At 58.5% G+C, this 11,773-nt stretch overlaps 1 pseudogene; it reads left to right on the top strand.

The window, feature by feature from the left end:
• The window catches only part of LOC103265604, a 13,030-nt pseudogene extending 5,768 nt beyond the window's left edge, over positions 1-7,262 (top strand).
• The last annotated feature ends 4,511 nt before the right edge of the window (positions 7,263-11,773 follow it).

Below are 11,773 nucleotides of genomic sequence, written 5' to 3'. Positions count from 1 at the left end.
ACACACACACACACACACACACACACACACACACACACACAGCTGCTTGCTTCTAATCATTTGGGCTTCTGCTTAGATACTTCAGAGAAGTCTTGAGGAGCCCTGTGTCTACGAAGTCAGTGGTATCACGTCACCTGCCTTCTTCCTAACACCTAAGACCACTGCTATTTTGCAGATGGGGAAACTAGGGCTAGAGCCTGTGCAGGATCTGATCCAATTGTTCACCTTCTGAGCGGCAGGCAGGGGCCCTGAGAGGGGGATGTGGGGCCCAGGAGAGTCAGGGGGAAAGCCAGCCCCTCCCTCAGGAAAGCAAGACGGCAATCATGTGGCTTTTGTGTTTCAAAGTCTTTGCAAAGGGGCCACCTCTCCTTCCCTTTCCTCCTTTGCCTCCTCAGCAGAACCTGTCTAGCAGTGACTGGGCAAGTGAGGGAAGGTGACAGGCCAGACGTGGGTGCCAGAGTTAGTTGGTAGAGCTGCAGCAGCACAGCTGGCTTGGATTTCAGGTAAGCAGCCCTTTCCGAGGGTGCGTGTCCCATCCACACTGGGGCTGTCGTGCAGAAGCGTCGTGTGAGCCTCACCTGGCCTTCCAGTGTAGCTGGACCCCTTACTGGGTCTGGCACCTTAGCCCAGTGTCTGCCAGGCTGTGTTTGTCCTGTGAGCCGAAGCCACAGGCTCTGTGGTGCACCAGCATTCGGCTCCACCATTCCTTCACTCCAGAGGCTTCTGGCTGCTCCTGGACACGAAGGCCAATGCCGCAGACACCCAACGTGAGTGTGGGCTTACTCTGGAGATGCGACCTGTGCCCGTCAGCCAGCTCTGGGTTTTCTGTGTGTTTGCAGTGTGTGACTTCCAATCTGAGGATGAGCGCGGGCTGGGACACATGTGGCCACTCACGCATGCTGAGCTTACGCTGGGGTGGCCCCAGCACACAGATCAGTGGCTCTGTGCCTGGGTTCCTTCCCCGCCGAGGCCAGGAGGAGTGAGAACACTCAGCAGGCCTGCCAGCACGGCTGGTAACACCAGACACACAGGCCTCCTCCTGGCCTGTCCCGAGAATACACGCTACTTCCTAAGCCACCCAAAACAGCCTCAGTGAACAGCCCAGGCTCACCTCCAAGAAGTCCCGATTCATACTCTGCTGGGTCACAGGCACTGGCTAAGTCACATCCTAGTTATCACCCCAGCCATGATTCACTGACGAATCGAATCATCCATTCAGCAAGTGGTCCTGAGTGCCTAACTCACACCAGATGCACAGTGTCCACAGACTTGGGGATGGGTGGCAAACAGCACTGCTGCCTTTGCTGGTGGGAACGGCTTATGCTAGGGTAGGGGGGCAAATATGGAACGAAAAACAAGAAAAGAGATTATATCACATGGAGCAGGGCAAGTGCACGGAAGTGAGATGAATCTGGTATGGAGACCGTGGTGACCTTGGTAACAGCTTTTGTTCCCTGAAAGTTGTTCAAGAGAATGGGAGGAGGAGGAGGCTGAGAAAGGGACTTGGCCAAAAGGAGAGCAGAAAAGTGAGTGGCAGCTGGCAGGCATGGGGGGGACGTTCAAGGACTTTTGTTTGGAGGGAGTCGTTACAGCAGTTGTAAGCTGGGAAATGCCTGGAGAGGCTCCCTGGTCTCAGGGAAGTCTCAAGGAGTGAGCACTTGGCCTGGCAGAGGAGGGAGACTGTGCTGGACAGAGCGAGGCCTGCCCGGGGCAGGGCAGGGCAGGACCAGGCCTGGGCCAGGAGCTCTCTGCAGTAAGGGTGGAGGGTAGACACGAGGCTTGGGCAGGCCAGGGGCTTCCTCCACGGGCACTGAGAGGAGAGGAGGTTCTCCACTTCTCAGTGAAATTGGCGTGAAATACTGTCTTTCATTTCTCTTACCAATAATTATTGGTGATGAGTTGAGCACATTGAGTATAATTATTGATCAGCAACGAAAGACTCCTCAATATGTCAGGCTCTTACTGAACACCCTGAGTACTCATAGATGCACACCACTGTCACCAAGTACTCCTGGATGGATACCACCCTTCTCAAGTACTCCATGATGCACACCATTGCCTTCCCAAGTAAGTACTCCTGGAGTGTATCATCGTCTCTAAGTACTCATGGATATATACTACTATCCGCAAGTACTCTTGGATGTAGATCACTGTCTTCCCAAGCACTCTTGGGTGCATGTCACTGTTTCAAAGTACTCTTGGATGTACACCACTGCATTCCCAGATACTTTGGGGTATATATCACTGTCTTCCCAAGTACTCTTGGATGCATCCCACCATATTCCCAAAAACTCTTGGATCTATGTCTCTGTCTTCCCAAGTACTCCTGGGTGCAGACCACCATCTTTCCAGTCACTCTGGAATGTGCACTACCATCCTCAGGCTCCCTTGGATCTATATCACTGTCTTCCCAAGTACTCCTGAGTGTGTACACCATTATACCCATGTACTCCTGGAGGCATACCACCGACCTCAAGTGCTCTTGGATGTATGCCACCATCTAACCAAGTGCTCTTGCCTATACACCACTGTCTCCCCTCTTCCCTGTGTGCAGTGAGTCTGGCTTATTTTTATTTGTTCGTGGACTGCTCTTTCCAGCTTGCTGGCGAGGTGCTGGTGTGTTGATGTCTCGCTCAGCACATGGTTCTCTCCATTGAGACCAACCTCTTCCAGAAGGAGCTCCGTCTTGACAAGTCTCGCATCCACGCTCCACCGCACAGGCAGCCCTGACAGCGACGGGAACTGACAAACTCTCTGAACTTGTCCCATCGGATTTGTCTAATGGATCTTTCTGTGACACAGATGAACACGTCACTGACAGAAGTAGAGCACTTTCCGTGAACCTGAGCAGAGGCACAAGCAGTGGCAGACGGGGCAGAGTTGAAGCGGAGCCAGGAGACTCAGGAGACGCCTGCCGGGCCCGGGCGCTGTTGGTGGCCAGGAGACAGGAAGGTGCAGTGGGTGGTGCCAGCCCTGAGTCCGTGTCGCCAACTGGCTGGGAGGAAGCCAAGCACCTGCTCCCCGTCTCTCCCACAGGACCCACAGAGGAGTCACCCTGCGGTGCTCAAGGTCAGACACCTCCCAGCTGCCCATGCTGACACCAAGTTCTCTTCCCAAAGAGAAATAACCAGGCTGCCAGCCGGGTGCAGTGGCTCAGCCTATCATCCCAGCCCTCTGGGAGGCCGAGGCGAGGGGATTGTCTGAGCCCAGGGTTCAAGGCCAGCCTGGCAACTTGGGGAGAATTTGACGCTACAATAAATAGAAAATGAGCCGGGCGTAGTGGTACATACCTGTAGTTCCAGCTACTTAGAAGGCGGAGGTGGAAGGACGCCCTGAGCCCAGCAGGTCGAGGCTGCAGTGGACGTGAGCATGCCACTGCGCTCCAGCCTGGGCGACAGAGTGAGACTCTGACTCAAAAACAAACAAACAAAACAAAAACAACTTTCAGTCACAAAGAGATGCTAGTCTCTTGGCTAAAGTCACACTGCAAAAAGTTTTCAAGCAGCAGATCACATCTGAAGGGTGCTGCCTTTAGGTGCTGTACTCAATACCTAATGTGAATGTCAGATTGACTCAGATGTGCCCTTAAAAGACCCGTGTTGCCCGGAAGGCACACGACCCTGTGTTCTCCTTTCTACTCACACTGAACTTGGAAAGCCATCGACCAGGTGAGAGGGAAAACAGAGGCGACCCACATGCAGATCCTGGCCTGACCCTCTGCCTGTCCCCAGCCTGTGTGAGTACCAGGCGGAGGGTGCCATGTGTCCTGGCTGGGCCGCTAGTTCCATTGACTGCCTTTGGTATCAATCCTCCACAGGCTTCACTGGTGGTGACGGATGTGCTTGTCATCATGGTAATGCAGTGACACAGTGACACCGCCGACCGTAGGCTGGGCTGAAAGCCTGGGTGTTGACGAGGGCTGAAATAATGCTATCCACTGTTTTCCTTAAGAAAAAAATCTCTAGGCAATTCTGTGGACACCAAGGGAAGGCCTAGGACTCCCCCCAGAAAAGGAAGTTGGCTGAAGAAAGAGTTGAAGCTGCTTTATTGAGGTACTCAATCTCCTAGATACCTCAAGACAATGAGGGGTGCAGTCTAGAGGAGGGGGCTCCTAAGCCGGAAGAAGCCAAGGGCTCCTTTTCCAAAAGCAGGGCAAGGATGTCTCCTCTCTGGGCCCAGCCAGTACTGGGGTCTGGAAATGACCCGTGAGAAGAGAGAGATGTGAGACAGGGAGGCACAGCGTGGGTCAGGCCTGAGCCCCACGGCAGACCACGGGCAGGGAGAGAGGGGACCGGCCATGGCTCCCCACGGTGGGCAGGGCTGACACCCCGGCCCACGTGGATCAGCCCCAGCTCTCGTGCTCTTCTGGCTGTAGCAGCTCCCTTATGGTCTCCTTAAGAGGTCGGTAAAGTCAACTCTCTGCCAAGTCTTGGGGAATAGAGAGCATGCAAGGTCGTCGTTCACAGGCCTGGGGCAGGGGACGCATGGCAGTCAGAGTGCACGGGCCTGGGAGCAGGGGACACGCAGTGTTCAGAGTCCACGGGCCTCGGGGGCGGGGAGCATGCGATGGAAACAGCACTGCATTAAAGACAAAAGGAGGCTGCAGTCCAGGGTGCCCAGCAGCCGGCCACCAGCGGACCCCTTGGGGGTCAGAGGTGGGACTCTGGGGCTGGGCAGTACGGGCACAGTGAGGGCCTGGAGGGGGTGGGGAGGCTGAGATGGCAGCGCTTCCTCCCACATGGGGATTTGGCTTCGCCGCCTCACATGTCTGCAGGCGCCCGCTGCACACATGATGGTAGGGCCCTGTGTGCACTGGCTGCTGGGTCCTGCTGCAGTTCCGGATCTCATGCCCCAGGTCACCCTGGCTTATACAACACGAGTCCAACCGTGAAAGGGCATCTTCGGGGCTTCAGGCTGCTCCGGCTTCTGGGCAGTCCCCACGTGGCAGGGGCAGGCAGCCCTCGCAGGGAAAGCAGACCTGGCTATGACGAAGGTGGGCCTGGCCTGAGGCTCGTGTTTTCAGCGCTGAGTTCTGGAGCCAGCGCTGCCCATCCACCCGGCCTGACGACCGAGGCTCGACCTCCTCCAGAGCCACGTCTCTGTCCGCCCCATGGACACGCCTGGCCTTTGGTCCTGTGGAGACGGGCAGGGGTCTGTCCCGCCAGCCCAGGGTGTCAGCGTCATGGGAAAGGCGCCCTGCGTTCCTCCTGGTGCCTCTCAGTTTGCCACCATGGAGGCTGGTGCAACCTCGGTGCTGGGCTGGGCTCTCCCGGAAGCCAGTGTCCATCAGTGACTGAGTGCAGGCCCTTTACTTGGGAGGCGATCCCAGGAAGCAGGGCTAAGGGTGTGGGGAGAGGGAAGTGGGGGGAAGAGGGCCGGCACTCGGCGCGTGGCGAGCCCGCTGGGGGGCACAGAAGGGACACTCACTTCTCCGTCTTTTGTGTGGACCTCCAGAGAGGGCCAGGCCGGGTGGGCACTGTGGGAGCTGCCCTCAGGAAGGGGTGTGGTGCGGGGGGCCCCAAGAGCTGTGAGCGGGTGAGGGTGGCCTGTGAGGCAACAGGCCCACTTTCCGGGCTGCCGCTGTGGAGTGCCGCGGCTCCGACCCAGCTTGGCTTCCCAGCCCCTCTTCTGTGCACCCCCCTGAACAGAGGGCAAACCGCCCCCTTCCACAGCCCAGGATGCGCCGCACACCCACCTGCGCCTCCCAGTCTTCCTGTCACCCATGCCCTGCATTCACCTCACGGCTCCCTTGTCTCCTGCCCCGACAGCCTTTCCTCCTTCTCTTCCTCTTCCTCTGAAGCAGGGCTGTCCGTCCGGTTCAACCGTCCTCCCATCTCCCCTGGTGACCAGCTGTCTGAGCCCCCCCCCACTCAGGGGCTGCTTCTCTCCAGTCCTTGCTTGTCCTCGAGTGCCATGGGAGGGCCAAGTCCAGCTGAGACCCTCCCCCTAGCGGGAGACCTCCACAGTACATCGGATGCTTCCTTGTAGGCGACCTTCCCTTCCCAGGACCCTGTGTCTGAAAGCGGCCCCCCTTCCGGCCTTCCAGCCTCCCACCCTGCCTTCCTCACTCTTCCCAACGTCCTCCTAACCCTGCAGAAAGGAGAAAGAGAGAGAGAGAGAGAGAGAGGGAGGGAGAGAGGGAGGGAGGGAAGGAGGGAAGGAAGGAAGAGAGAGAGAAAGGCCACCCCTCTGTCTCTGCTCATGCCACCGCCAGCTGAAGGCCACACGTGTCTATGAATCCAGAGCCACCCTGAACCCCCCAGTCCCGCTGGCGGTGTAGTCCTGGCATCAGAGGCTGTGGGGTGGGGCCGACAGGAAGATCGGAGGCGCACGACCTCTGGCCAGGGCTCTGGGGACACAGGCCTGCAGCCAGCGCCACTGCTGGCAGGACCGTCCGCGCCGGCTTGGAGCACTTGTGGAAGGGTGAGGAAGCCGAAGCCCAGAGAGAGGCAGGCTTCAGCGAAGGTCACGGGCAAGACACACCCGAGGGGGCAAGAGTCGTGTGTCTGCTGAAGGGGTGAAATGCGAAATGGAAAGTTTAATGACACGATCTTCGCCAAGGAGCAGCCACTTTAACACTACTTAGCCTTGTGGTGTACCTCCAGCAGTCCACATTAATTCACCTTCTAGTCACCAGCCAAGGGCAGAACCCTTTTCCCAGAGATAGCTGTTGACCATTGACAATCCCCTTCCCCAAGCCTGCCTTATCCCATGTCTTTTTCTACTCCAAGTTTGTCTCTTAGCCGTAAAGAAGCAGGACGACCCCATGACACAGACAGACCCTGTCGCCATGGCAACAGTTAGGTGGCGAACCACCCATCTGCCTGCCCCTTCCTGGTGACGTAAAACAGACTACCACCCAATCACCTTGACAACCTACCCCCACACCAAAGGAAAGGCTTAAAGGCATCCTTCCTCAAATGGCGGCGGCCACGCTTCTCTGTAAACGCCGGCCCCCTCTCCAGTCTGGGGGAAGTGATTCCCCCTTGTTCCTCTCTCTAATCCACTTTCAAATTAAACCATATTTCCCCATCTAATTTCTGTGCAATTCTTTGTGTCTGAACTGCACCACTGGCTCAGCACACCACCAGCCCACAGACCTAACAATCCTGAGACCTAGCATCCGCTTTCCTTCCCAGAGTCCTCTGCGCCATATCATTGAGGAACAGGGAGCCTGTGTCTGGCGTCTGGAGCGGGAAGAGCCACAGGGGGCCGAGTCCAAACCAGCCCAAACCACGGGAGAAGTTATCTCACGCCAGTGAAGAGTCCAGAGGCATCTGGCTTCAGGCAGCTGTGGCCTGGGAGCTCAGGGACGTCAGCCAGGACTGGTGGACAGAGGGTCCTGGGGGACGTCCCTGGACCGTGGGACCTGGGCCTCCTCTGAGACAGAAGCAAGGACGGGGGCTGTGGAAAGGGGGCCTGAAGGCAGCAGGTACATGGCAGGGCCAGGAGGAAGACTCGACGAACTCCAAAGGGCACAAGGCCTGGGCTCTGGAGCCTGGCCCCAGCCACAGCCCGGTCATGTCCAGTTAGGCATGGTCAGGTGGGGTCTGCCATGGGCCGAAGCGGAGGGGGCTCTGGGGGCTTCTGCTTGCCAACTGGCCCTGCAGAATTAACTCCTGAGCTCAGCATTCTTTCTGTCCACTTGGAGGGCAGGGCCTCCTTCCTGGCATGGCCCAGCTCCCAGAAAGCCCACGTGCAGGAGATTCTGCAGGAGGAAGCAGGGAGCTGGCAGTCAGGACCCAGGCCCTCGCGGGTGGCAGCTTCCCTGGGAGCTGGCCGTCAGGACCACCCTGTCTGCTCCTTGCAGTCAGTGAGACCCAAGGTTCTGCTCTCCACAGTCTCTGCCACGTCCACCCCTGCGCGTCCCGCCACCGCCAAGCTGTGAACAGCCTCTGCGGGCCTCGGCCCAGGACTGTGGTGCACCCCCAGTCCCGCCCCCTGCTCCGACACCCCTGTGCAGGACTCTCCTTGGCGCCAGCTTCCGTGGGACCTCATTCTCCCGCTCAGAGCCTTGGGGAGCCTGTGCTGCACCAGGCCTGGTCCACAGCCCTACCCAAGTTCCGCCACCGCCTTACCTCAGTCTCCGAGACCCCATCCCTATGCTGATGCTGCCCCCCACACCTCAGCACCTAGGACCTGTCTCACCCGACTGGGACTGTCTGCATTCACTGCTTCCCACGGTAGTCGCAGCTTGGCGTGTCTGTGTCCCCCTCTGGCCTTGTGGCCTGGCAGACAGAGGTTTCCTGTCTCACTGTCGCTGGAGCCCTGCGGGCTTAGACTCTGGCTCTGGGGCTTAGACTCTGGCTCTGAATTCTGGCCAATGACGACGTCCTTACCGTGATGTTTTAAAATCCCTAGAAACGTAGGTTCGATTTGTGAGACAGGAAGAAGATAAGTTCTCACAACTCATTTTCCTTGTCTGCTGGGGTGCATAGCAACATCAGTTGCCACCTCTGACTCAATCTACCGGCAGAAGCAGGGTCTTTCCTCCGGCCCTCCTGCCTGAGCCGCCTGGAGTCCCTGGGCGAGCCTTTCTGGGAGAGACAGCGCGGGGCGGGCAGGTGGACACCTGGCAAACCCCAGGTCTTTCCGTGTCATGCAGGATCTGTGTTTGCAAAATGTTTATGCAGACACAGAGACAGATGTTTTTGGCCCTGTGACACAAAAAGCATAATTGCTGTCACGGGACGAACAGTCCTCCCCAATCCACTGTCACAGTTCCCAAGCCCACAACACAGGACGTGGCTGCATTTAAAGAGGTAAATGGGACAGAACAGGTCACGTGGGCGGGCCCCACTCCACCATGACCCGTGTCCTTGTAAGAAGAGGTTAGACTCAGAGGGACGGCTCTGTGAGGACATCAGAGGCAGGGTCTCGTCTGTGAGCCAGAGGGCCCGTGGCCCTCTCAGGCTTCCTGCCTCTGGAATGCCTGGCTGTGGGACCGCTGGTCTGTAGGCTTTGTCATGGCAGCCCCAGCTGACCACGTTAGAAAGGAGAGGAAGACTGTGTCTGGGCAGCTGAAGCTCCATGGCAGAAGGGTGGAGGGAGGAACTCACTCCCATCGGCAGCTCATGCTGGTAATCCGCCCCTCAGAGGGCAGCACGTAGCAGCTGGTGGGAGCAGTCTGTATCCCAGGAGAGGGCACAAGGCGTCCTGTGTGGGCTCAGTGCATTTTGCCACCGGTGTCTGGCACCCGGCTTGGGAAGCATGATCAGTCTGGGCACTTGCTGCTCACAGACACATCACAACAGTCCCCAGAGTTAAGTAACCACCATCTTCCCTTGTTTCCACGGACCCACCCTAGCAGAGCCAGTGCCCACCCCAAACCTGGAGGTCTGGCCTGCCTGGAACCTTGGTGCAGGCTGGATGTTCACTCTGGATAAGACATTCATGTCTTTCTCTTGCCTCCTCAGCAACACACAAGATCTGTGCTGGCCTCAGGCGTGGACGGTGGCAAGTGGCCTTTGCTCAGCTGGTCTCACAGCCGCCTTGCCAGTGTCACTGCAGGTGATGCTGGGTTGGGGCGGCCCGAAGTCTGTCCTGAGGCCCAGGGCTTGAGGGTGGCCTGTGGTATGTCCTCGAGTGCTGGGTTGGGGGCTTGAGTTACCTGAGCTCCAGCCTGCACCCCTCCGGGTAGGTTCTTCCCCTTTGCACATTTGAGCTTTGTGCAAACGTTCCACCAAGAAGCTGCATCAGCCACACTCATTCACGGCCGCCCCATTCCTGCCTGGCCTCTGGTCACTTGAGGACAAGGGGAACACGCCCACCCTCCATCCTGCCTTTTGTCCAGCAGCAGGGCCCGAGAGGCAGAGTGCCGGGGCACCGCTCTGCTTTCCAGGTGCTGCATAACTCTGTCCACGAGAGAGGCCTCCTGTGTGCAGCTCCCAGGGAGCAAGGGGCCAGATAGCGTTGGCTGAACCTGCTGTCCTCCCCCGTGTAGGCGGGTACCCCAGCTCCCAGTGCCCCAGAACGGCAGAACCATCATTAGACAATGTATACCGTGACAGGATGCAGGGTGGGGGGGCGCTTCTGAGTGTCCCCTTTCTGGGTTCCTGCAGAAGGCAGGTTATTGAGCTCATTGTCCAGGGAAGAGAGCAGCTTTGCTGCAACATGAGTCCTGTTGATCTGCAGGGAGCCTTCTAGAAAGACCCTCAGGGTACAGAGGATGCCGTCTGAGACACACATGTGTGCGTGCACATAGAGGCACAGATGCCCAGGAAAGCACCCAAAAGAGCAGGGGCTTGGCTGCCATTGGGGTGCTGACCACAGCAGAGACCAGCCTGGGGGGACTTTGAAGTGGGGTTCTCGACTGGGCGGGGCTGCTCACTTCTAGAGACTTAGTGAGCTTGAATCAGCCTTTCTCAGGTCTTCCACTCAGCCTGTGGGGACACCAAGCCCCCTGATGGAGCTCCTGCGGGGGCATTTCCATCCAACATGGGGGCACAACTCTGCGAAAGAGCTCCTGGACAATTTAAGAGCAAAGAGCAGCAGGGACGGTGAGCACAGGGTTTTGGGGTGGAGTCTGTGAGAAGATGCAGCAGACCCTTTCGGAAGCTGTAAGGCTCTGCTTTCCAGGTGCTGCATAACTCTGTCCACGAGGGAGGTCCCCTGCGTGCAGCCCCCAGGGAGCAAGGGGCCAGATAGCATTGGTTGGACCTGCTGTCATCCCCCACCCCCACCCCCACCCTTTCCCAGAGCTCCTCCCTGCAGAGGGAACCCAAGCCGCCCCCCCCACTCGTTAGGAGGAGACAGCCAACAACACAGGGCAGGGCGTGCTGGCCCATCCCCTGAGCTTGGCGTGAAGATCCCCTCTTTCCTCCCAGAGGGCCTGCACATTCACGCTCAGTGGGTCTTTGCGCGGGCCAACTTGATGGCCTGGGCTTTAGGGGAACGCCTCTGGTCAGGAGGGAGGCGTGTTCTTCACAGGGTGAGTCTGCACGGGCACTCGAGGGCAGAAGGGACAGGCGGGGGGCCTGGCCCTCGGCTTCCCAGAGCCACGCCCATCCCTTGGCGCTTCCTTCCTGGTGTTTTCCTGGGCTGGATGGAGCACCAGCGTGCGTTCTGCTCTGCCCTGCTGAGTGGAGCCCGAGGTGATGGCGGTCAGCGGACAAAGGACACGTCTCTGGGCCCTCCACGCGTCCCGGCTTCCAGTCAGACAGGAGGGAAGCAAAGACGTCCCTTCTCTCCTTTCCCTTCCGCCTGTCCTCTTCTGCTCTCTCCTCCCTTCTCCCCCTCCCGCTTGTGACTTGGATAGAGTATAGCGCCATAGGCAGTCCTGTCTAACTGTTTAGGGCACAAACACTCAGTGAGCTTGCTTCAGAAGGGGCGCTCCTGAGGCAGCAGGAGCAGTGCGTGGACGTGCGTGCAGGGGCACCTAACTCCAGCTGGCCCGGTGGCCTGGCCAGCAGCTCTGCTCTCCTGACTGCAGAGCCACAGGGGGCCCCAGGCCCAGGGTGCCACCGGGCTGTTAGTGTGATCAGCGCAGGGGCAGCCTGCTGTGGCCTGCGGTGGTATGCTGTGGCTCTCTGTGTCCTACTGTGTCCTTCCGAGGCCTGCTGTGCCCATGGTGGCCTGCTGTGGCTCATTGTGGCTCATTGTGTCCCACTGTGGCCTGCAGTGGTCTGCTGTGGCTCTCTGTGTCCTACTGTGTCCTTCTGAGGCCTGCTGTGCCCATGGTGTGTCCCGTTGTGGCCTATGGTGGTCTGCTGTGGCCCTGTGTCCTACTGTGTCCTTCTGTGGCCCGCTGCCGTCCACTTGGCCCATGGTGGCT

The sequence above is a fragment of the Carlito syrichta genome, unplaced genomic scaffold (assembly GCF_000164805.1).
Source record: "Carlito syrichta isolate Samal-C Ts95f unplaced genomic scaffold, Tarsius_syrichta-2.0.1 Scaffold306692, whole genome shotgun sequence".
NCBI lineage: Eukaryota > Metazoa > Chordata > Mammalia > Primates > Tarsiidae > Carlito > Carlito syrichta.
Note: the sequence above shows the minus strand (reverse complement) of the source record. Positions and strands in the feature narration are given on the sequence as shown.